The 25,325-nt window shown below is 42.2% G+C and overlaps 1 protein-coding gene across 2 annotated transcripts in view; it reads right to left on the bottom strand.

Moving 5' to 3' along the window:
- The window catches only part of AGGF1 (angiogenic factor with G-patch and FHA domains 1), a 113,780-nt gene that overhangs the window by 19,153 nt on the left and 69,302 nt on the right, over nucleotides 1–25,325 (bottom strand). Inside the window, exon 15 of one of the 2 annotated variants that reach the window (XM_055342274.1) lies at nucleotides 23,235–23,476. The exons of the other annotated variant lie outside the window; for it this stretch is intronic. The gene's annotated coding sequence lies outside the window, so the exon portion shown is untranslated. Of the gene's footprint in view, nucleotides 1–23,234; nucleotides 23,477–25,325 lie in introns of those variants that run through there. 2 annotated transcript variants of the gene reach the window in all.

Raw genomic sequence — 25,325 nt, 5'->3', positions numbered from 1 at the left:
AACGCAGCCTAGCAAACTCTGCCAGAAATCCTTGATTAGATTGCAAGACCTAGGAATAATCCACTCTTGGTTAATAGTTCTTGACTCCACTTTCAGTCATCTTTCCTTTTTCAGCCAAGGTAGCATGTGTTTGCCGCTAAGTAGTTTTACTGTACTGCTTCCTGCCAGTAGAATTTTGGAGATCTAACGGCCTCCTTGAGTTGGTGACTCTTTCTGTCCCATTCAGTTTAAGTTGGCAGTGCTTTTGCTGACATAGTACATTTCTTAAATGCACTGTGGGTCTCCTGTCACTTTCCCTCCACACAAGAGCAACATTTACCATTCTTTCTGAGACAGGCCCTCCTTCACCTATAGTTCAGATGCTGAAATGCTTAAAGAACAACTCAAATGTGGAAGAGTCCTATTGTTTGAGGAGTTGTATGAGGCACACCCCTTGATCTGTGAAGAGGGCCCTTTGTGACTGATTACTATTCTGATCCTCTGATCTCCCTGAGGTTTCAACGAAAGCTTGTACAATCACTACTTGGCTTTTTCTCCAGGCTGGGGCTTTTCTCTATGCCACAAGCTTGAAAGTCACTGCTTAATTTTAACATATTTTGCCATTTGGAGACACTAAGAATTCTCAGAGTCATCAAGTCCTGGTTCCTTTTTGATGAACAGTTCTCTAAATTTTTCTTTCCCCCCCTTGCATTTTTTAATTTTTTAAAAAAGATTTTATTTATTTATTCATGAGAAACCCAGAGAGAGAGAGGCAGAGACGTAGGCAGAGGGAGAAGCAGGCTCCATGCAGGGAGCCTGATGTGGGACTGGATCCTGGGACCCTGGGGTCACACTCTGAGCCAAAGGCAGACGCACAACTGTGGAGCCACCCAGGCGTCCCACTCTCCCCTTGTATTTTACTACATGTGGCAAGATGGACCAGGTGGCACCATCAATACTCACTGGGAATCTTAGTTGATGATCCACTTCATCACATACTTGTTCTGCTTTTCCTGTAATGCAGGAGACAATTTCCTTACACTTTCTGTTACGATCTAACAAGAAAACCTTTTCCTTTGGTTTCCAATGACATGTTTATTTCCTTTCGAGTCCTCACTGGCAACATCCTGCAAATTTGAGTTTCTGCTTACAGTCGATTCAAGGCTACTTAGGCTTTCTCTATCATGTTTCTCAAAATTCTTCTAGCCTCTAACCAGTGCCAAAGTCATGCCCACTACAGAAGACATAAACAGACATTTCTCCAAATAAGACATGCAAATGGCCAATAGACATGTGAAAACATGCTCCGCATCACTTGCCATCAGGCAAATACAAATCCAAACCACAATGAGATACCACCTCACACCAGTGAGAATGGGGAAAATTAACAGGACAGGAAACAACAAATGTTGGAGAGGATGTGGAGGAAGGGGAACCCTCTTGCACTGTTGGTGGGAATGAGACCTGGTGCAGTCACTCTGGAAAACTGTGTAGAGGTTCCTCAAAGAGTTAAAAATAGATCTGCCCTACGACCCAGCAATTGCACTGCTGGGGATTTACCCCAAAGATACAGATGCAGTGAAACGCCAGGACACCTGCACCCCGATGTTTATAGCAGCAATGTCCACAATAGCCAGACTGTGGAAGGAGCCTTCGTGCCCATCAACAGATGATGGATAAAGAAAATGTAGTCTATGTATACAGTGGCACATTACTCAGCCAAGAGAAACAACAAATACCCACCATTTGCTTCGACATGGATGGAACTGGAGGGTATTATGCTGAGGGAAGTAAGTCAGTCGGAGGACAATCATCATATGGTTTCACTCATACGGGGAATATAAGAAATAGTGAAAGGGATTATAAGGGAAAGGAGGGGAACTGAGTGGGAAAAATTAGAGAGGGAGACAAACCATGAGAGACTCCTAACTCTGGGAAATGAACGAGGGGTAGTGGAAGGGGAGGTGGGTGGTTATGGGGTGACTGGGTGACGGGCACTGAAGGGGGCACATGACAGGATGAGCACTGGGTGTTATGTTATATGTTGGCAACTGAATTTAAATTAAAAAAAGTTTTTAAAAGTCATGCCCACTATTTTGGGTATTTGTTACGGCAGTACTGGACTTTTGGTACCAAAATACAACCCTGTATTTGTAAGTTTAATTGATTAGATCTATTAGAATTTTAACTATATGGGAAGTTTTTGTGTTTGTAAGAAATTTCAAAACCCAGCATTCCTTCCTGTGCTAGTTAGAAGTGATATTGTTGGGATCCTTGGGTGGCTCAGTGGTTTGGCGCCTGCCTTTGGCCCAGGGCATGATCCTGGAGTCCCAGGATCTAATCCCGCATCAGGCTCCAGGCATGGAGCCTGCTTCTCCCTCTGCCTGTGTCTCTGCCTCTCTCTCTCTCTCTCTCTGTGTCTATCATGAATAAATAAATAAATCTTAAAAAAAAGAAATTATATTGTTTGCTTTTGAACTTGAGAAAATTACTGTGTCATTAGGAAAGCAAAGATACATATTTTAAAAAGATAGTCTATCCTCCGGAAGACTACAAGAATACTTTCAAGAGTAAGTATAGTGATAAAGAAGCAATGTAACCATTGTGATGTTTCATTTGTGTTTCTGCTTTTTAAGCATTTGTAGCCTTTAAAAGATTCAGATACAGGATATTTGTGATTTTAGCAACATTCAATTAATTTGGAAATTAATAGTAAAATGTCTGGAAAACGCATTTGTTTTTTTTGAGGAGAATTTGGATTTTTAGAGAAATACTGTTTAGTCTATTTCTATAATTAATTAAGCATTCAAAAAATTAAAGATAGCAGTGACCGCGCCTCTTGACGGACAGAGACCCCCCTTCCCCCCGAGACACTAAAGAATTTAACCAGATGTAAGCTTTCCAGAAAAATTCACGGGGGAGACATGGGAAGCAGCAGGAGGAAGGAGACTGGAGCCAGACCCCTATCCGTCAAGGGCTGCTGGCCCGCAGAGCAGGGCGGCCGCTGTGCAACGCCGCTGTGCTGACGCCCTCTAGCGCTCAGGCCGCAACGTCGCCTTCCCTGAGCATCAGGACAAGGACGCTTATTGCCAGGCCGGTCATCCATCTGGCTCTCTAGGAAGTTTCATTTGATTAGCGAGATAATTAATGATGATGATGATGATGATGATAAATAAGAAGAAGGAGGAGAAGGAGAAGAAGGAGGAGGAGAAGAAGGAGAAGGACAAGGAGAAGAAGAAGGAGGAGGAGAAGGAGGAGAAGAGGGAGGAGGAGGAGAAGAAGGAGGACAAGGAGAAGGAGAAGAAGGAGGAGGAGGAGGAGGAGGAGAAAAGGGAGGAGAAGGAGGAGGAGGAGGAGGAGAAGCAGGAGGAGGAGGAGGAGAAGCAGGAGGAGGAGGAGAAGAAGGAGAAGGAGGAGAAGAAGGAGAAGGAGGAGGAGAAGAAGGAGAAGGACAAGGAGAAGGAGGAGAAGGAGAAGGAGAAGAGGGAGGAGAAGGAGGAGGAGGAGAAGAGGGAGGAGAAGGACGAGGAGAAGAAGGAGAAGGAGGAGGAGAAGGAAAAGGAGGAGGAAGAAGAGGAGAAGGAGAATAAGGAGGAGGAGAAGAAGGAAAAGGAGGAGGAGAAGAAGGGGAAGGACAAGGAGAAGGAGAAGGAGGAGAAGAGGGAGGAGAAGGAGGAGGAGAAGAAGGAAAAGGAGGAGGAGAAGAAGGGGAAGGACAAGGAGAAGAAGGAGGAGGAGAAGAGGGAGGAGAAGGAGGAGAAGAAGGAGAAGGAGGAGAAGGAGAAGGAGGAAGAGAAGGACAAGGAGAATAAGGAGGAGGAGAAGGAAAAGGAGGAGGAAGAAGAGGAGAAGGAGAATAAGGAGAAGGAGGAGAAGGACTAGGAGGAAAAGAAGGAGGAGAAGAGGGAGGAGAAGGAGAATAAGGAGGAGGAGGAGGAGGAGGAGGAGAGGGAGGAGAAGGAGGAGAAGAGGGAGGAGAAGGAGGAGGAGAAGAAATAAGAATAATTAAAAGTCTAGAATTTCTGCGGCCAAGGTTCTCGTGGGCTCCTCATGCAGGCTTTGCCCAAAGCCGCGGCCCTGGGGCTCCGTGCTCCGGGGCTCCCGATGACGGAGGCTGCGCCGCTTCTCCGTCTCTGCCCCTGTGCCCGGGGCTCCGCGGCTGTGCGCGTCCCCGAGCGGCGCAGCACCATCCTGAGCTCTCCTCCCGCCGGCGGCACTTCGAATCCTTGGAAACAGTTTCTTGTCCGCACCCCAGCCCGCTCCCTGTAAAAGGGGTGTCTTCCTTTGGCCCAGTCTCCAGTTTCTGTCCCAGTTAGTTCCTCTGGAGGCGTTTCCCGTTTGGCAGCCCCCGCGCCCCGCGCCCCGCGCCGGGAGGACCCGCCTTGCCCACGGGGGCGCGCGCAGCCAGGGCCCCGGGCGCGTGGGACGAGCTTCGCCAGAGGACGCGAAGCGGGATTTCTCCTGCCCGGCTGTCCCCACAGAGGCGCCCTCCCGCCTGCGCCCTTCCTAACCTCGGAGCATCTTCCGTGGTGGGAGACAAGGCCGAGCCCGGGGCTGGGGCTGGGGCTGGGGCTGGGGGGCCCCGACCCGGAGGACCGCCGCTCCGGGGACTGGACCGGCCCAAGCTGCTCCTGCGTCGAGGCCGTGTATCTCTTTGTAGTTTCAAGCCTGCTGATGAGTCTACTCACATGCTCTTCCCTGGGCCGATGTAGACTTTTCCCTGAAGGGCTATTTTTCAAGACCTTTCATCATTTACCTGGTCTCCCCTGGCTCCCTTCCAATGTCTCTGAACAGCCTCCACTCAGGGGGCCCAGGACTGAACAGTATGTTTTAATGACTGATATTGGCTATAGATTAAGAATTATATCTGTAAATATTTCCATTCTAACACAGCTCATGCTTAACTAAGATTTATAGACCCAAGGGGTCCCTGGCTGCCATATATAGGTTATGTTTCTAAACTTTCTTTGTAGATCGGATATCTGGGCACATTTTCCCACAGAAACAAGGTTATATCTGGTACTTGGGCTCCCAGCCCAGCCAACAAAAGCCAGTTTAAGTCACAGGGCAATAATGCTATCAGTCTGAATTTACAGAAAAAGAATTCTCTGATCTTAAGAACAAGAGACACAGAAAAATAGAATCGCAGTTCCTTCTTCAGTTTCCAGCAGAGGTTGTTGCTTGGGAACATTTGGAAATGGGAGACTCTTAACTTCAGATCTTTCTCTCATTCGTCTCTAGTTTTCTCCTACGTCTCTGGGTCCTTATCCCAGTATCCCAGTGTTATCCAGAATCTCTTACTGCGCTGCCACATTTAGGTCTCCCCACATCCCCCAATTCTCTCTGTTCCAGTGCATCTTGGTTCCCTTCTCCCACAATGTAAGGAGCAACCCATTCTTCCAGTGAGGCTAAACCCAGGTGGGTGTTAGAATGACAGGCACCTCACTGAACCAGTTGCTATGAATGAGTTCTCAATAATGTCTCTGGTTTTCAGTGGGTATCTTACTGATCCACAATACTCTCATTTGTGCACTTTCAGGCAAGGTCAGGAAATGGAAGAAAAAATACAAGTATATGAGGGAAGATTTTACTGAATATGGAAGCCATTACAGTAGGTATGCTCATTTTGTCTACTTGGGAGTCTATTCCAAATGGTACCTGCTTGCTTTCCACAGACTCCCTCCTTCTTCCATTTCTGAATCACAGATCCTAAGTTCCAGAGAGTTTTTCATCAGTTACATGATTTTTTTAATTGCTTTTGAGAAATAGAAAGCTTATCAATGGTTACTCAAGTTCAAAAAAAGAAGAAGAAATGGACTACAAGAGGGCAGGAGGAAGCTGTTGGAGGCAATGGAAATGCCCACTGTCCTGATTATGGTAAAGGTTTCATGGGTATACATTTACCAAAGTTGATCACACTGTACACTTTATATGTGTAGATTATTATACAGCAATTATACCTCAGTAACATTTTAAGAAAAGGGAAAATGCAAAAAAGGCCCATCTGTATGCACATATATATTTTCCTCCTCAGAAGTGACTTTTTTTATCGTATGTGCCTCAAGTGTTGTTTACAGAAAAGAAATTAAATGAAACAAATAATAGTGAAGTCCCCAACCACAGTTCCAATTCTTCACTCCAATCCCTAGAAGCAACTATCAAGAATTTAGTGGGTATCCCAATCAATTTGTAATCACTTCATATGTATTCATATGTATTCATAAACAGTACGTATTATGTCTGTGTGCTTTAAAATTTACAAGAATGACAGCATGTACATTTTATTCCACAAATTTCCTTTTTTCTTACAAGCTGACATTATGTAGAGATAAAGATATTTTATGTGTGGATATATTATGTTATAGTTAGGTACAATCTATTCCTTCTAATGACTATTATAATAATTCCTATGATAATTCACATTGCAATATACTATGGGTATTATGATAATTCCTATCACAATATAATGTAAGTATATTACATTTTATTTACCCATTTCCTTTCTGAAAGGTATTTCACTTGTTTTCAACTTTTCATAATTACAAGCAATATTGCAACAAGCTGCAAGGTTGGGGATCCCTGGGTGGCGCAGCGGTTTGGCACCTGCCTTTGGCCCAGGGCCCGATCCTGGAGACCCGGGATCGAATCCCACATCAGGCTCCTGGTGCATGGAGCCTGCTTCTCCCTCTGCCTGTGTCTCTGCCTCTCTCTCTCTCTGTGTGTGACTATCATAAATAAATAAAAATTAAAAAAAAAAACAAGCTGCAAGGTTTGCAAAACAAATCTCATGGTATTGGCGGCAGGAGTTACTGGGTAGTGACCACCAAGTAAGTGTACAGATAGGTTTTCTATGAGTCAGATGTTGGTAAGGCAAGTGTCCTGCTTCAGGAATCTATGGACTGCAAAAAACAGCCAGCATTGGATATGACCCTGTCTCCAGATTGCAACATAACAAAGCAGCTCTGTGATATATCCTGTTGGGTTGGAGATGATTCAGAGGACACTCCAGTGGCCGACAGAGTTTAAATGGGACTTGGTTGGACACACTAGGAATCCAAAGTAGATAACCTTCCATGAAGCAGGTGGGGCAAATGCCTTTAGCAACAAGCCATGAATAACTCAACTGTACCCATTGCTGTTTAAATTTTTGAGAGTTTTCATGTTAAATGAGCATCAGAAAGAGTAGATACAGAGGCACCAGGGTGGCTCAGTCAGTTGACATTCTGACTCTTGGTTTTCAGCTCAGGTCATGATCTCAGGGCCATAGAATCGAGCCCCACTCTATGCTAAGCATGGAGTCTGCTGAGATTCTCTTTCTCCCTCTTCCCTGCCACTCCCCACCCCAACTCTTTGTAAAATAAATATTTTTAAAAAATTATTTTTAAAACCCCAACCTCTATTGCTATGGTGTTTTTAATTTTTGTACAGTATATTTTGATACCTTGTGATTCAGCATATACATATTCCCAAATGTTATATCTTGGTTGTGAATTTTACCTTTCATTATAAAATTACATCTTGAGAGTATGGAGGGGAACATGCAGCAATTCAAGCACTGAGATGATGCAGAAGAGCTCCCCTTCTACTACTATTATTATTAGAGAAACATTGGATGAAATAGTTACATATATAGGTGACAGAACAGGAACTCTCCAGGTTACAAAAGCAAAGAGGGAACTCAGAGACTGGGCAGTACAGAATAGCTAACACCACTGTAGCCTATTGAGGGTTTGGACCAGCTCCGGGCCAGTAAAAGTTCCTGGGATTTTTTATACCCTTGCAAGCCAATCTGGTGTTGTCCAGTGTGAACAAGGGAGACAACTGGAACTGAGCACTCTCCAAAATCTGAGTCCCTGAGTGCTATGCTGTTGGCAAAAACAAAGTCAGACAAATTCCCATGTCCTCAGGCTGCAGGTGAAAACAAAAGTTCATCCAGAAAAACATGAAACCAAGCCTATGCCATATAGTGACACGAGTTCTGAGTTTTCACTGTGAGGTAGAAATGTCAGGCTGAGAAAAAGCATAAAAGCTGGTTGAGAAGTGGTGGTATCTCCAGGACTTGAGGAGAAGCAAACTTACATACACAGTCAAGAGACAATCTAATAACCTAAGGCACACAGTTCTTCCCTGGGGGGACAATACATGCAGACTATATAAGCTCATAATAAAAATTACAAACCACAGGAGGAAAGCACCTTGAGGGTGGGATCACAAAGTTTAGTGGGACCGAGAGAATTCATTTATTCATTAATTAATGCCCCCAAAACTAGATAAAACACACGCACAGATGGTGATAAATAAGGATGTTTTAAATGACCTCAAGATTTTTTTTAGGGGCACTCGGGTGGCTCGGTTATGCCTGGTTTGGCTCAGGTCATGATCCTGGTGTCCTGGGACTGAGCCCCACGTAAGGGGCTCCCTGCTTGGTGGGGAGCCTGCTTCTCCCTCTCCCCCTGCCATTCCCCCTGCTTGTGCGCTAGTTCCTCTCACTGTCAAATAAATAAATAAAATCTTTTAAAAAAATCTTCTGTTAAAAAAAAAGATTTTTTTAAAGGGAATAGAAAATACCAGAAAAGATAGGAAAATATGTAAAAAGAAAGGCAGATCTAGAAAAGGACCAAACAGTTCTTTAATACATGAAACTTAGAGTCACTGAAAGTCAAAACTAAAGGGCTTGATTTTATTTTATTTTTTTAAGATTTTATTTATTTATTCATGAGACACACACAGAGAGAGAGAGAGAGGCAGAGGGAAAAGCAGGCTCCCTGCTTGGAGAGAGGGATCCCGATGTGGGTCTCAATTCTGGGACTCCAGGATCATGCCCCAGGCCAAAGGCAGATGCTAAACTGCTGGACCACACAGGGATCCCCAAAATTAAAGATATTTAATACCTGAATAGAAAATAAGGAAACTGAAACTAAAGAAATGATTCAGAATGCTGCAGACAGAAAATAAGGAAACTGAAACTAAAGAAATGATTCAGAATGCTGCAGACAGAAAAATGGGGAAAAAAATGAATAAGAGTTTTAAGAATCACTAAAAAGACAATAATAAATGACAGAAAGGATATCCAATAAGAGTTATAGGAGGGGTGAGGGGTGCCTGGGTGGCTCAGTCAGTTAGGCAGCTCCAGTCATGACCTCAGGGTCCTGAGATCGAGTCCTGGGTTAGGCTCCATGCTGGGTGTAGAGCCTGCTTCAGATTCTCTCTCTCTCTCCTTCTGCCCCTTCCACCCCAGTTTGCTCTCTCGCTCTCTCTCTCTTTCTCTCAAAAAAAAAAAAAAGGAGTTATAGAACAGGTGAATAGAAAATGGGAAAGAGGTAATACTTTGTGAATCATGATCAGTTTTTTCAGAACTGACAAAAGAAAGGGTTTCTTGAACTGACAAGTACGCTCCATCAGTATCTATTGCATAACAAACCAGCCCCAAACTGAGTGGATTAAAACAACAATTGTTTAAATCATACTTCTGTGGAATTAAAATAACCCTTTATTTATATCATAGTCTTGAGGGAGAACAACTTGGACTTGGCTCAGGTAAGTGGGCAGCTGTGGTCAGTGGCCAGTGGCCCCACTCACTTCAGCTAACTGAGAAATCAAGGGGAAGAGCAAGAGGCTCAGCCCACAGGGTTCCCTGCAGAGTGTGCTCTGTTTTACTTGGCAACCGTCAGGCCAGAGACAAGTTAGCAGTGATCCTAGGCCTCTGTGCTCTGACTTAATGTTTTGCAGCTGGGTTTTCAAATGTGCTGTTGTATACGTGTTCTGGCCCTTTACACAGATTGTGACAGATGTTGACTTACTGGGAACAATTTGGTTTTAAGAGGCAAGTTGGGATCGTTTTCATTAATAATCTCGCATTTCTTTGCCTCTCTCTGTTGCAAGCTTGAGGTTGCTAATTGCTAGTTTTACCTCTGACCACTTCACCTTCCAGATTTAGTTCCAAGTAATTAAATAAAAAACAAATCTCTTAAGTCAGTGTTAGAATTTGCTCTGGTAGGACTACAGTACTCAGACCTTTTTTTTTCTTTGATTATGGTTAGTGATTAAAAGAATCAGCAGGAATTATATATACATAGTCCTGTAGATTGATGGATGTGAAAAATAGGAAAGATGGGTCTGGACTATGGGAACTGAAAGGAGGTAGAAAACAGGAAGCACAGATCAATGAAAAGGAGATAGCAACAAGATTTTCCTATTTGGGGTTTCCTAAACTATAAATCCCTATTCCTTTCAGCCAAGAAGTGCAAGCTAGAAAGTAATTTGTCTTTTCTATATAAGCTCCACATTCAAGGTTTTGATAAACTCCTAGGAAATAAGGAAATCATGTTAAAGATTGCAACAGATTTTAGAGTGAGAGTGGCCTGTTTACGTCTGCTCTGGAAACACTTTGTTCTGTGCTCTGGGCAGGAAATCCTCACATAATTATTCTACTCAAAATATACAATCTATTGAGGAAAAAAACTGACTGGCAAGAGAGAAAGGTATCACCTGTCCTTGCCAATCACTACTGTAATCCATTTAGGATTCAGACAGGGCCAAGAGATGAAGGTTTAGGGAATGGTGGGGACAAGAAATCACTGAGTTCCTTCAGGGTGAGAGGGGCTAACAAGATGGCATCCAGGCTCCAAATTTCCCATCATGGTACCTGTTTCAAATATTCAGACTGAACTGCCCTTGAACCTGTCATATTAGATGTTCAGATCTACAGTCTTAAAAATCTGGTCACTATTAACACAGTAACTCTAAGGGGCTAGGGAAGTGGGAGGAGTCTTTCCTGATGGGGCAACCATGGTTACTTTTAATGACTGTGGGGTGTCTGTGCCTTTGCTTTTATTAATCTGTAGGTTTGGTGCCCCCCTATCCCGCCTGCTTGGCCTTTCCAAGACTTTGAAGTCTCCTTTTAGCTTTTTTCTTTTAAAGATTGTATTTATTTACTTGAGAGTGGGAAAGAATGGGTGGGGGAGGGGCAGAGGCAGAGGGCCAAGCAGTCCCCTGCTGAGAAGGGAGCCCCCCTCCCCCCAGGGCTCTAGGACCCTGAGATCATGACCTGAGCCCAAGGCAGTTGCTTAAATGATGGAGCCACCCAGGCTTCCTTCCTCTTAGCTTTACTGACAAGCAAGCTCTAGCCAGATGACCCACATCCACCATATCCTATTTGACTCCTAGAAAGGAAAAACGCCCAAATTAGGTAAGATCCGCAAAATGTGAGAACAAGGTAGAGCTCATAGTTAAAACAAAGAGGGTGACTTTCTGAAATTTCAGTAAGGAGGCCTTTTCTGCAAGGTGCACAGAAGGTACTTGGCGACTGGATTTTGACCACTTGTGCTTCTTCCTTTGTGTTAAGACACTGAGAACCAGAAACCAGTCTTCCCGGGGCAGCGGCATCAAGGCAGGTCCGACATGGCCACTAGCACAGAAATTCAGATAAGCTGCTTCAGCTTTGACTCTGCTTTGGCTGGTGTATCACTGCTAGTGTATCTCCTATCTGCTCCTTCTTCCACATACGACCGAGTCCACTCTCAACCCAATGACCAGTTAACATTCCATTTCTGACCAGGTCATTTGAAAAAGTGCTCATTCCCAGCTCATTTTCATGCTTTTAGCATTCGGTCCAGCTGCATCTATGGACACCTCCACTGCTGGACTCCCAATCCTTCTGGGCTGGGCTCTCCTGGGATAATCTACACAAGCTAATTATGAACCAGTCATTTACTCTTCACATGAAAAAAGCCTGGGAAGATTTGCAGTTTTAAGATGGTAGAAAAAAGACATTTTATTCTCCTTTCCCCTCTCAGCAACAAGTAAGATGAAAACAGAAATGCACATGCAGTACTGATGAAACTAGTAGACAATTCTGTTCTCAAACTATATTATATGAAGGTAGGAAGCAACTAGAAGACTCCAGTCTTAGCAGAGAAGAGAAAGATAGAAGGCTTGTACCTGCAGAGAATGAAAGCACCAAGAAGCAAATAGATTTTATGCTGCACACCCCCTGAAAAGATCAAGTTTTGAGGTACTAGTTGGGGTGAGGTAACTGATGAAAATAGGGAGATTCGTTCCAAATCTACTTAATGAGCATTTAGTCCTCATCCTCAACCTAAAGAAAGGGATAAAACCCTTCCCTGCATATACACTTTTTTGGGGAGAAATGAACCAGAAACTTTCTAGTATGGTGGCCTTAGATTCTGGAGTAAAAATACTGAATGATGCAAATGTCTCTTTCTTGTAGTCCTATGATATGCAGCTAAATACAACTAGCTCACACTTGCATCATTTTGTCTGGAGGTCTCTTGGCAGAAATCCAAATATTTTTAGGTACACATTTTAACTTCCAAGTTACCAAACATTTATAAAGCAGTTCATCCTTATATAACACAGATCATCATTTTCTTTTTTTAAAGATTTTTAAATTTATTTATTCATGAGAGACACACAGAGAGAGGCAAGGACATAAGCAGAGGGAGAAGAAGGCTCCCCATGGGGAGCCCGATGTGGGGCTTGATCCCAGGACCTTGGTGATATGGGAGAGTTTGGTTATTGTCTCACAGAGTCAAAGAATGAATCTTGAGGACAACAAAGAGTGAGCAAAGTGATAGAAATTTATTAAGCAGAGATACAGAGAAAGCTCTCAAAAGTGGGAGGGGTCCTGACAGGGTTGCCACTGAGGGCTTTTATAGTCTGTCTTTTATAGGAAACTGACCAGGGAACTTGGTAAATTTCTTGTCAATATCAGGAGGATATTTAGATGAAACATGGTGACTAGCAACAAACAAGATGTTCTGAGATCCCTGGATGGCTCAGCGTTGAGGTCTGTCTTCAGCTCAGGGCGTGACCCCGGGGTTCCGGGATGGAGTCCCACATCAGGCTCCCTGCATGGAGCCTGCTTCTCCCTCTGCCTGTGTCTCTGCCCCTCTCTTTCTCTCTCTCTCTCTCTCTCTCATAAATAAATAAATAAATAAATAAATAAATAAATAAATAAATAAATAAATAAATAAAATCTTAAAAAAAAAAAGAACCAATTTCTGATACCAAAAGCTAATGCCACAAAATGTTATATAACAAATATCCAGAAACTCAGTGCCTTCAAAATAAATGTTATTTATTACCATTGATCTGTGATTTAGCTGGGGGTTGGTAAAGCTCAGCTGGACTCAGCTGGCCTGCTTTGCTGATTTAGGTTGAACGTGACTAGGACCAATTGGCTTTATTCTTTGTATTACTCATCCTCCTCGAACCAGTGGGCTAGTTATCAACATGTTCTGCTGCTTCTGAGAGCATAGCATGAGAAAGCAAGCTCAACCACATAAAGGCTTTTCAACCTCTGCTTACAATATAGCTGCAATATCCCATAAGCCAAAATAAGTCACATGGCCAAGCCTAGAACCAAAGTTCAGGGACATATACCCCACCCACATAGCTGGGAGGGGGACAGAGAACAGTGAATATTTTTGAATAATCCAATCTACTACATATGGTACTGTGGAATTTTAGATCACCTCCAAAGAGGAAAAGTCATTGGGTCCAACGGATTGGAAATTAGAATGGCAAAACTTCTCAGAGCAATTCCAAAAGTTAGGAGACAATGGAATGCCTGCCAAATTCTGAATGAAATTATTTAAATCTAGAAGCCTATATCTATCTAAATTAGTCAATTATAAGGCTAGAAGAAAGAAATTTTGAGCCATTCAGAGTCTCAATTAATTATGTCCCATGTACATTTCTTCAGGAATCTATAGGAGAATAAGATCCACAAAAAAAGAAGGACTAAAACCAAGAAAGAGCAAGAGGAGGAATACAAGAAATAGGAAAAATAGGAAATCTTTTTTTTTAAGATTTATTTATTTATTTATTCAGAGAGAGAGAGAGAGAGAGGCAGAGACACAGGCAGAGGGAGAAGCAGGCTCCATGCAGGGAGCCCAACGCAGGACTCCATCCCGGGTCTCCAGGATCACACCCCAGGCTGCAGGCAGTGCTAAACCGCTGCACCACCGGGGCTGCCTGGAAATAGGAAATCTAACATAGGAGAGAGATGAAGGAAACTTCCAGTGTGACAGCACATGGAAGTTCCATACCATTGCATGGCGAGAAAGAGCACTCTGGATTTATAGGGATAATCTCTGGTTCTCTGCAGTGTGGACAATTTAATTGTGTGAAAAATCTATATAAAATGCTATTATGCAGAATGTGAAAACTCAAGTATATTTACAATGAGAAACTAAGCAAACAAAAAATGGTGCAATTATTAACTCTAGAAAAATACTCAAAAAATGTATATAAAATATAATCATAATTCACTATGGTTCGGTTGTAAACAATGTTTCATATTAAGGTAATCATAAAAATTGTACTATTGGAAGAATAGGAAGAAGAAAGTGAAATCCTATCTACCATAATAGAAAGTCACTAGATAATATCCAACATGGATAAATGAGGAGTAAGTAATATAATACAAATTATTTAGCAATATGGAAGAAATCAATTGACTCCAGAGTGGAATTAGAAAACATGAAGTGTGGGACAAAGGATTGCTATTTTGTAAGTCTTTTTATCAATACTCGACTCTTTTAAAAATGTGTGCATATATTATTCTAATAAATATTTTAAAGGCCTAGGGAAAGGTAATAAAATAAGCCTGTATAATACTTGGTGAGAGCAAATTTCATCCATTTTGTCATTTATTGAATAATCATTTATGCTTGACACTGGGCATCAAAATAATGATTAACAATGCACAGTGTTTAGTGATTATGAAACAGGTTTGTATATATTAGTCTTACGATTTGATTCTCACAAGTCTGTGAGGTTAACACAGAAACAAACTTACCGTGATACTGATCAATCTTAAGCTTCAAGGCCGCTCAGTGAATGAGCTGCTTCCTAACTCTGGGAATGGTCACTAGTAATATGCTCACACATGACAAGTTTTGGTAAATTATACACCCCCCCCAAAATGGCCTTTTGTTAAGATGACTGTTACTTTCCAAATTCCAATGCATCATACTTCCCCTTATGTAGGCTTGGGCATTATTTCTAAATAAATACACATTTTGTATACATCTAATGTATATTCACAATTTTGTATCTTTGTTTAAAAAGGGCTCCTCCCCATATTATCAACTTCAGGCTTTATAAAACCTGAAGTAATCCCTGGTATATTATACATGTATATTATACATCCCATATATACATCTATATATATATATATATATATCCATATATATCCATATTATACATCCCATTTTACAAATTAATGAATAAGGGTAAGTAGCTTTGCCCAGATTTCCACACCTGGATTTAAATTCACGTATTTGAGTGTCTGACTTCATTTTCTTTCCATTACTCCACAGTATATCTCTAGATGGTGAAAGAAAGGTTAAGAGGCATCAGCTACTTTCCTGGGAAAATCAGTACTGGAACATGGGTGGAAAGGGGGTAAACCGGAGTCATCAGGATTCATATGGTGGTGTTGGGTAACAGGTGGTGCAAAAGATACAAAAGGAAAGGTCACTGAAAACAAACCACAATGACATATAACCTATCTTCAGTGGGTTCTGCTGAGTGGTTGGAAAGAAATTGCACTAAAATACCTTCTATGAGACACCACATACTTGGAGTAGGAAGAGAAGGTCCCCTTTTTCCAGATGTTTCTCCTTTTATTTTATTTTTCTTTTCTTTTTTTAAAATTTTTAAGTAGGCTCCATGTCCAGTGTGGAGCCCAATGTGGGGCTTGAACTCTTTTCCTGAGATCAGGAAATCAAAGACTAATGGATTGAAAGAGACAGTTCTGGGGATTTAGCCCAACTCCTCAATGAGGGGAGGCAGACCATGGTGAGAGGCAACACACATAGTGGTTAAGAGCATGGCTGAGGGGCACCTGGCTGGCTTAGTCAGTGGAACATGTGACTCTGGATCTCGGGTTTGTGGGTTCAAGCCCCATATTGGGTGTAGAGATTACTTAAAATCTTTTTTTAAAAATGAGCATGTTTATGAGACACAGGGGTGGCTCAGCAGTTGAGCATCTGCCTTCGGCTCAGGGCATGATCTGGGATCTGGAATCGAGTCGCACATCATGCTCCTTGCGAGGAGTCTGCTTCTCCCTCTGCCTGTGTCTGCCTCTCTCATAAGTAAATAAATAAATAAAATCTTTTTAAAAAATGAACATGTTTGAAGTTAGCTTCTGTCTAGAAGCTGTATGATTCTAAGCAAGTAATCTAATCTCTATGCCTCAGTTTCTTCATTTATAAACTTGGAATAGCAAAATGAGTTCATATTCCCTTATGTACAATTCAGAATCCATAACCCTAAAATTACTTCAAACCTTATTTGGTAGATAGAGCTAATCTGAACTGATTTGGAAGCAAAATCTAACCCAATTCATATAAAGGTATTTATTCCATTGAATGTAAAACTTCACATGCCTCTAACAGACACATGAAAAGATGCTCAATATCATCCATCATCAGGCAAACACAAATCAAAACTATAATGAGCTATCACCTCACACCTATCAGAATAGCTAAAATCAATAACACAAGAAACAACAGGTGTTGGTCAGGATGTGGAGAAAGGGGAACCCTTTGGCCCTGCTGGTGGGAATGCAAACTGGTGTAGCTACTGTGGAAAACAGTATGGAGGTTCTTTAAAAAGGTAAAAATAAAACATCTTATGACCTAGCAATTGCATTACTGGGTACTTACCCAGAGGATAAGAAAAAATACTAATTCAAAGGGACACATACAGCCCAATGTTTATAGCAGCATTATCTACAATAGCCAAACTATGGAGAGAGCCTATGTGTCCATTGACTGATCACTGGATAAAGATGAGGTGGTATATATACAAAATAGAATATTATTCAGCCACAAAACAAAGAAGGAAATCTTGCCATTTGCAATGACATGGACGGAGCTAAAGAGTATTATGCTAAGCAAAATAAGTCAGTCAGAGGAAGACAAATACCATATGATTTCATTCATGTGGCATTTAAGAAATAAAAAAACAAGCAAAAGGTGGGAGGAAAAAGGCAAACCCCAAAACAGACTCTTAACTCTAAAGAACAAACTGATGGTTACCAGAGGGGATGTGTAGGAGGAGATAGGGGAAATCGGTGATGGGGATGAAGGACTGCACTTGCTGTGATGAGCACTGGGTGTTACATGGAAGTCTACACTTAAAACTAATATTACACAGTATGTGAACTCTACTTGAATTTAGATTAAAAACTTCTATAAATTTGTATGTCTCACCAAAGAAATACTAATTAATTATGGAGTACAGTCCCCTGAAGGTGTTTTCTAATGCAAGACAGATGTGCCATGTGCGTTTGTAAAATCCAAATATCTTTGAAACACATCCGGGTCTTACGGCTTTCAGATAAAATACCAGGGATCTGAAGCACCTCTCTATAAGGCCGCTGTAAGGATTAAATCAGTAATGCAGGAAAAGTGCGTAGAATAGTACTTGGTTCAAAATAAGTACTCCAGACATGGGTGTACTATTATCATTGGGAACCCCCTCTATAAGCATATTCCTAAGAGACATTATCTGGCATTTATCTGACTCCTAAGGAGGAGAATTCACTTGTTTATGAGACAATCTAGTTCAAATACTAGACATCTCTTTCTCTTAAGATTTTATTTATTTGAGAGTAAGAGACAAAGAGAGCATGAGATGGAGAGGTTCAGAGGGAGAAACAGACTTCCTGCCAAGCAAGGAGCCCGTCTCAGGGCTTGATCCTGGGACTCCACGATCATGACCTGACTGAGTCACCCAAGCGCCCCAAATGCTGGACATTTCTAATCTAATCTTATAGTAGCTGAAATTTGCCTTCCTCTAACTTACCCCCACTGGTCATAGTTAGATTTTAGTATAGCTTTTGTAGATAGCTGCTGTGTCTGCCCTGAGTCTTCTTTCCTCCATGATTAATTGTTCATCATACACTGCTCCCAGACCAACCTGTTAGCTCTGCCCCAACACACTTCAATTTGCCAATATATCCTTCCAAATGTGGTGCCCAAAATAAAAACCAGAAATCCATATGGGTTCTGAGCAGCACAAGTACAGACCATGGTTTTTTTCCTGCTCCAGACTGTGAAAAACAATGGTGTCTCAGTGTGAAAACAGAAGTGAGATGGAAGGAGAAATGGAAAAACACAATCAAGGCCATTGCAGAGTTTCATTAGAAAAACATACTAAAAAAATTCCATTTCAAAGCAATTTTCTTCTGGTTTCCCTGAACTAGATGGAAAACACTGAGCAGCTTAGACCAGTTCAAATATAAGAGTCAAACAGTGTAGAAGTAAGGTCAGTGACGTTACACCAATTCATTTACTGTGAAATACTACAGACAGTACTGCTGGCGCCTGTGTGAAGGTCACGGACCATATCCCACAGTCCAAGAAAAACCAATGATATTCCAACAGGAGGAGGAGAAGAACAGAGCTAAAACAAAACAAAAAATAAAAAAACAAAACCTCTGACAAGTATCAGCACCAATTTACAGTGAATTACTGAGAAACCGAAGGATACTGCTCCCACCGGTGGGCAGCTAGATCCTTCCTCATCCTTGATCCCTCTGGTTAAAAAGAACTTGAACAAATAAATCCACTGGAGGGGAAGAAATCCATTTCCAAGGCGGTTAGTGTGATCACTCACGCAAGCTGTGATGGGGAAAACATTCTTCTCTTGCAGTGGCCGTCTTGGCTACCTGCATGGGGCGCCTAGAATTCTAGATGTTTTCACGTCTTGGTAAAAATCCAAGAGTTGGTTGGTGAGCACATGGGAATTTGTTATTCTATTCTTTCTACTTTGTGTATGTTTTAAATTTTCCTAACAAAATGTTTTGAAAAATCCTCAAGCAATTATAACTTTTTAAAACAAATGATGACAGTCTAATTATGGAATCTGTCCTTTTCCCCATACAGAGATACTTTTTTAAACCCCCCCCCCTTTTTTTTGAAGATACTTTTTAAACCAGAAGGTACCTTTATTAATAAACTACCTGGGAAAATCTTAGTAATTTTTTATGTAGACCTATTAAATCATATAGTAGCTTCTAAATCTAGTAACTAAACACAGAAATAAACTATCAGAAAGAATTTTAACACCGCAAAGTGTGTTCCTAGCCATGTTGGTGAATGAAGACCATCAGGTTAATGTCTGGTTGAAAGCAAGGATGTTAGGGGATCCCTGGGTGGCTCAGCGGTTCGGCGCCTGCCTTTGGCCCGGGGCGCGATCCTGGGGTCCCAAGACGGAGTCCCGCATTGGGCTCCCGGCATGGAGCCTGCTTCTCCCTCTGCCTGTGTCTCTGCCTCTCTCTATCTGTGTCTATCATAAATAAATAAATCTTTTTTTAAAAAAAAGAAAAGAAAGCAAGGATGTTAGTGTGAGAATGTCTAGCCTGGTTTTTCCTTTAGTCTACTGAGGAATAGCTTTGTGATCATATTCCTCAGACTTAGATCAAACCTAATACCAGAATCACACAGATAAAAGAGTAGTCAGAAAAACTGATTAGGCAAATAGACTTTGGCCTACTTCTGTTGAAGTGCATCTAGGAGTGGACCTCCAATTCACTTGGGCTCAAGTAAATGCTCAGAACAGGCAGACAATGCTTTGTATATGGATACTTGGCTAGAGGCAGAGCCTCCAATGTACCAGAGCTCTTGAGCACAATTTCTCATCCTGGCCCTGCCACTGACTCCAGTCACTGCTGCAGGGAATCAATTCCACAAAGGCTTGGGCCAGTCTACAATATGGTCCACAATATGGACCTCTAGACTTTGCTCCAGGGTTTCTCTGACAACAAGATCTGTGATGTCTGTGGAAAGCTGCTTGGCAGTGGCACTTGCACAATCCAAAAGTGTTGAGCAATTACTACTTGTTAGGATCTGTTTAGATGGGATGTTGTAGGTGAAAGGAAATAAGGACCCCATTGCTGGTGGTAAGTGCAGATCCAGCAGCAACACAACTGGTTCTCACTTGGTGGATTGGGATGAGGTACAGGTAGAAGGGAGAAGCTTTGGGTTATGCGGTAGCTGTGCACTTGAACAATATGGAGGCAATGATAATGATAAAGAATGGGGACTTCATTGGCTTTTGTGACCTTTGGAAGTCTTTAAAAAATGAGATGATGAATTCAGGTTAGGCAACAATCAATTCAAGCACACTGTGAGCTTCAGGTCCATGGCAATGTTTTAAAAACTTTATTTCCTGCAGATGCAGGGAATACTGTCTTGAACATTAAGCCAATGATTCAGTCATAAGGTGATAAAGTCAAAAGGACAGTGAATGCAAACCTTAAGAGGTCTCCTATTTCAAAGTTAGGATCCTAATAGGGAAAGTTTAAGATCTTAAGATCTGGGATAGGATATTCAAGTCTGAGAATATTGAGTCACGAGATTGATTTTAATGTACTTAAGCAGAACCAGTCTTCTTCCTCTTGGACAGAAGAGAACATCCTCATCCAGCTAGGAACCCCTGAAAAGAATGCACCTGAATCTTGCCTTGCAAGGTGATGCTTGGCCTCATCAAGATCTTAACCCACCTTCACTCACTATCTCCAGGATAACTGGAGCCAAGTTTTGGTTCAGGTAGGCAGGAAAATATATCATTGCTCCAATAGGAAGTAGTTTACTCAAGAAACTGAAGGCCCTGGCTATTGAATACAGCCGGGAACCTGGAGATGCTAACAAGAGAGAATCTTGAGGATGCTGGGCCAGGGTTGGTAAGTGGATAGCAGAGAAGTCATTGACAGTGGAGCGCTCCTCCTTGATGTAAGCTGGCCTGGCAAAAACCTGCAGCAGTCCACTGCAACAATGGTTTCCTGAGGCTTGGACAAAATGATGGCCTACAATAAATAAGTTGCTGGAATTTGCCTGGCAAAACTCTGAGGAAGAAGTTACAAAGCTCAGGCAAGTGGAAATATTAGAGTAATCTTTTTTGATTATTCACTTAGGGTAGATTACAAAAAGCAGTGATTAGGAATTAACAGAGGTAACATGTAATTTCAATTTCTACAAGCACTTGTTTTTCAAAGGTTTGCAGGAAACACACATAGATGCCACTTTGCATAACTGAATTTCATCAAACTCTTTTGTTTCTGTCATTGTCATCAAATGAGCTATACTGGCAAACAAAGCAGTTTATTCTTGAACAGTGGAGAGTAACTGAAAAAAGTATTGTGGTAACATATACACATATATAATTTACCATTTAAACTAATAGTCCTACTTTTATGTAGGAAAATATTTCCCTAGGGGAAGTGGGATGGCTCCACTGAACTTGAGGACATTACTGCCTCCTGTGAACTCTGGACTCCTCGTGGCAGTAGAGCAGCAAAGAAAGGTGTTAGCATGTTGGCAAGAGGAGCTGGCTCTGATTACCGGTTACATAGTGTGTGCAAGCAAGAATAAGCCTGGAACACAGAAGATTAACTGGGACATTGACTGAGGATTCTATGACTGGGGACAATGAAATGGGCGCTTGCAGCAATCATGGCCCTACAAAGATAACTAAAGCCTCCGAGTCCTCAGAGATGAAGGTCTGAGTCCCCGTGTCGTGGAAGTAGCCTAGATGGGTCAAAGAACGGGCTGAGAGTGAGACAAACCTGAGCAGAGTGGGAAAGGGAGATGGCAGGGTAGAGACTTGGGACCTGCTATAGCAGCAGAGCTGGTAACTTCTACTAAGCTTCCTATTAGCAGGCCAGGCCCAGGTGCTATTAAATCTTTGTAGCACCTGGGCCTGGCCATTGCCTCAAAGAAGAGTCTGGACTAAATGCAGAGCATAAAGTATCTAAAAAGTAAAAGGTTGAACTCTATTAAAAGCCTGTTGCAAGGGCAGCCTGGGTGGCTCAGCGGTTTAGTGCCTGCCTTTCGCCCGGGGCATGATCCTGGAGACCCGGGAACGAGTCCCACGTCGAGCTCCCGGTGCATGGAGCCTGCTTCTCCCTCTGCCTGTGTCTCTGCCTCTCTCTCTCTCTCTCTCTCTCTCTCTCTCTCTGTGTGTGTCTCATGAATAAATAAATAAAATCTTTTAAAAAAATAACCTGTTGTAGTTTAAAAATATGTCCTCAAAATGTTCTGATGGTCCTTCCTTCTGGACAATATTTAGTGACTAACTTCTAAGGAAGAGAACACGGTGGAAGTGACGCTGTGTCTCTAGACCTCTGAGACTAAAGGAAAGGCATGTGACACCCATCTCCCAACTCCCATTCCCGGCCTGCACAACCCTCCCCGCCCCCTCTAAATCTCTCTGCCTCCCACTCCATCACTCTCTCTGGGGAAGCCAGGTGCCATGTCATAGGGATTCCAAATCGCCCTTAACCATGAGGCCCACGGAGTGGGGGGTGCTTAAGCCTCCTGCCAACAGCCCTGTTGTGAGGCACCTGGGAAATGGTTCTTTCAGCCCTAAATCAAGTTTTCAGATAAATTCAGCCCTTGCTTTAAATACTGGATATAATATCATGGGAGACCATGAGCCAGGACCACCCATAAGCTGATCCTGAATCCCTTACCACAGAAACTGTGGATAGTAATTGTTTGTTGGAATATGCTAAGCTTTGGAGTAATAATCCATTACGCAGCAAGGGGCAACTAACACAGTCCTTCTTCTGCAGCACAGTAGATCCTCTTGTCTGACTCTTAACTCCATCGTTGCTGCATGTGACCAGTTCTGCACGGGCTTTGACCAGCTCAGCTGTACCCAGGTGCAAGCTGAAGCATCACCCTTAGGCCATGCTGTGCACCTACAACGGGAATTCTTTTTTTTTTTTTAGATTTTTATTTATTTATTCACAAGAGACACAGGGAGAGAGAGGCAGAGGGAGAAGCAGGCTCCACACACGGATCCCACGTGGGACTTGATCCCAGGTCTCCAGGATCACGCCCTGGGCCAAAGGAAGGCACTGAACCACTGGGGCACCCAGGGATCCCCTACAATGGGAATTCTATAAGGTGCAGGGCATCGGCAAGAGGCCTTCCAGCACTCACATGATAGATAAATGCTTTCCCTTTCATCATCCACAAGCTAGGTTCTGACGTAGATTTTGTAAGACTCCTCAGAAGATTCCAATAGGTTTGAACACCACTTGCTCAGTTGTGCCTAACTTGACATTGTATTTTTCTTTTTACCCTACTCTTTATTATGAAAATTTTCAAATGTAAAGAGAAGCTGAAAGAATTTTACAGCCAAAGCCATGTAACCATTACCTAGATTGTACAATTAACACTTTACTCTCTATTACATGTCTGCTCATTTATCTATCCCTCCATCTATTCATTATCTTATTTTTAAAGCATTTCAAAGTAATTTGCAGGCAATACTATAATTCACCTCTAAATACTTCAGCGTGGGGACACCTGGGTGGCTCAGCGGTTGAGCGTCTGCTTTCAGCTCAGGGCGTGATCCTGAGGTCCCGGGATCGAGTCCCGCATGGGGCTCCCTGCATGGAGCCTGCTTCTTCCTTTGCCTGTGTCTCTGCCCCTCTCTCTCTGTGTCTCTCCTGAATAAATAAATAAATATTTAAATAAATAAATACTCCAGCGTGAATATCACTGACTAGAATTCAATATCTTTTGATGATTTTTTTCTTTTAAGGCAAAATTTACATTCAATGAAATGCAAAAATTTTAAGTGCACCATAAAATAATTTTTGAAAAATAAATTTACCTGTGTAACCCAAACCCTCTGAAGATATACAGCACTCCCTTGTGCCCATTTTCCATCAATCCCCGTTTAAACACATACACAAACTACTGTTTTGATTTTTCTTCATTGTAGATTAGTTTTATCTGTTCTAGAACTTCATACAAATGGAAACATATAGTACTCTTGTGTAAATGGAAACATACAGTATTTCTTTCACCCAACATAGTCTAATACTTATTCATATGTTGTAGCAACAGTCTTCCTTTTTACTGCTGAGCGCTACCCCACAGCATCAACATACCAGTTTACTTATCCATTCTGTAAGTGGGCCATTTCTAGTTTTTGACTATTATAAATAATGCTGCTATGAACATTCTTATACAAGGCTGTTTGTATGCAGATATTTGCACTGAGTAAATATCTAGGAAAGGAACTGCTGGGCCACAGAGATGTGTGTTTTATTTTATAACTGTCAGACCTCTCCAAAACGGGTGCACCATTTTACACTTACAACGCATCTTCAAATATATCATTCTCACTTCTTCAGTGTTTCAGAATTGGCACATCTTCCCAACAATTTATTTCATAAGACCCGTGTTTCTCCTTCAATGTTCATGTGTAGTCAGGGATGTCTATGTATTTCAATATATTTTCATATGTTGAAAATATCTCACTCCCCTTCTGAATACACATATCTTCCACAGAGAGCACATTCCTCTAGCTGACTTTGAGGGGCCATGGCATAGAGGGTAGGGTCTCTGCAGCAGAAAATGGACATTTCCCATCTTCCTGATTTTCCTGCTCAAGGAGTGGCAGCACCATCCGTCCAGGTGAGTGAGTCTATACCAAGGAGTTACCCTTGGAACACTCCTTTACTCCCCATATCCAATCCGTGAGTAAGCACTGCCCAGTCTGCCTCTCACTTCTCTGGCTGCCACTCAAGTCTAAGCTTTCAGCTTTGCCTGACCTACTGCAATAATCTCTTGGATGGCACTATATTCCCTGACTTTTGCCCACCTCTTTACAATCTATTCAACATTCTGCAGCCAAACTGATTTTCTCAGTATTAAGGAAAAAGCATTCAGTTGGGCACCATTCAGTATGTTAGCTGCGAGGTTTTTGTAGAAGCCCTTTAGGTTAAGGGAGTTTCCTTCTGTTCCAAGATGGCTAAGTCATGAATGGATACTGAATCCTGGCAATGCTCTTGGTATGGTAAATTACAGGAACTCTGTTACCGAATTACTGAAGGGGATTAGCTAAATGGGAGACAGAGTTGGAAGGACAGAGCAAGATGGAACTGTCTGAAATAACTGGCTGCATTATGGTCTGGTAAAAGCAAAACAACTAGAGGCCATCTGGCAGTCTCTGCTACCTCCATGATTCTAAGGCAAGTGGGTACATAGCATGTACTCTGAAACTACAGATTCCATCTCAGTCTGCGGTGGACAACTGGGATCCACTCTTCAACTCTCAGAGCACTGTCTTGGGATGCCCCTAGAAAGTTTCGAGTAGTATCCATTCCATCTGCCTTGTTGTCCTTCCACAAACAGCAATTATGACATCTCCAAAATGAAACTGGGGGTGCAGATTACTTACTATTTATAGGCAGTCCTTATAATTAGCTATTAAACGTCAAGGGCGAAACCTCAATGTGAAATCTACTTATCAGAGGACAATTAATTAAATTTGACTTTCTCATTAGA

The sequence above is a fragment of the Nyctereutes procyonoides genome, unplaced genomic scaffold, assembly GCF_905146905.1.
Source record: "Nyctereutes procyonoides isolate TBG_1078 unplaced genomic scaffold, NYPRO_anot_genome, whole genome shotgun sequence".
NCBI classification, from domain to species: Eukaryota; Metazoa; Chordata; class Mammalia; order Carnivora; family Canidae; genus Nyctereutes; species Nyctereutes procyonoides.
This window is presented reverse-complemented; position numbering and strand designations above follow the sequence as displayed.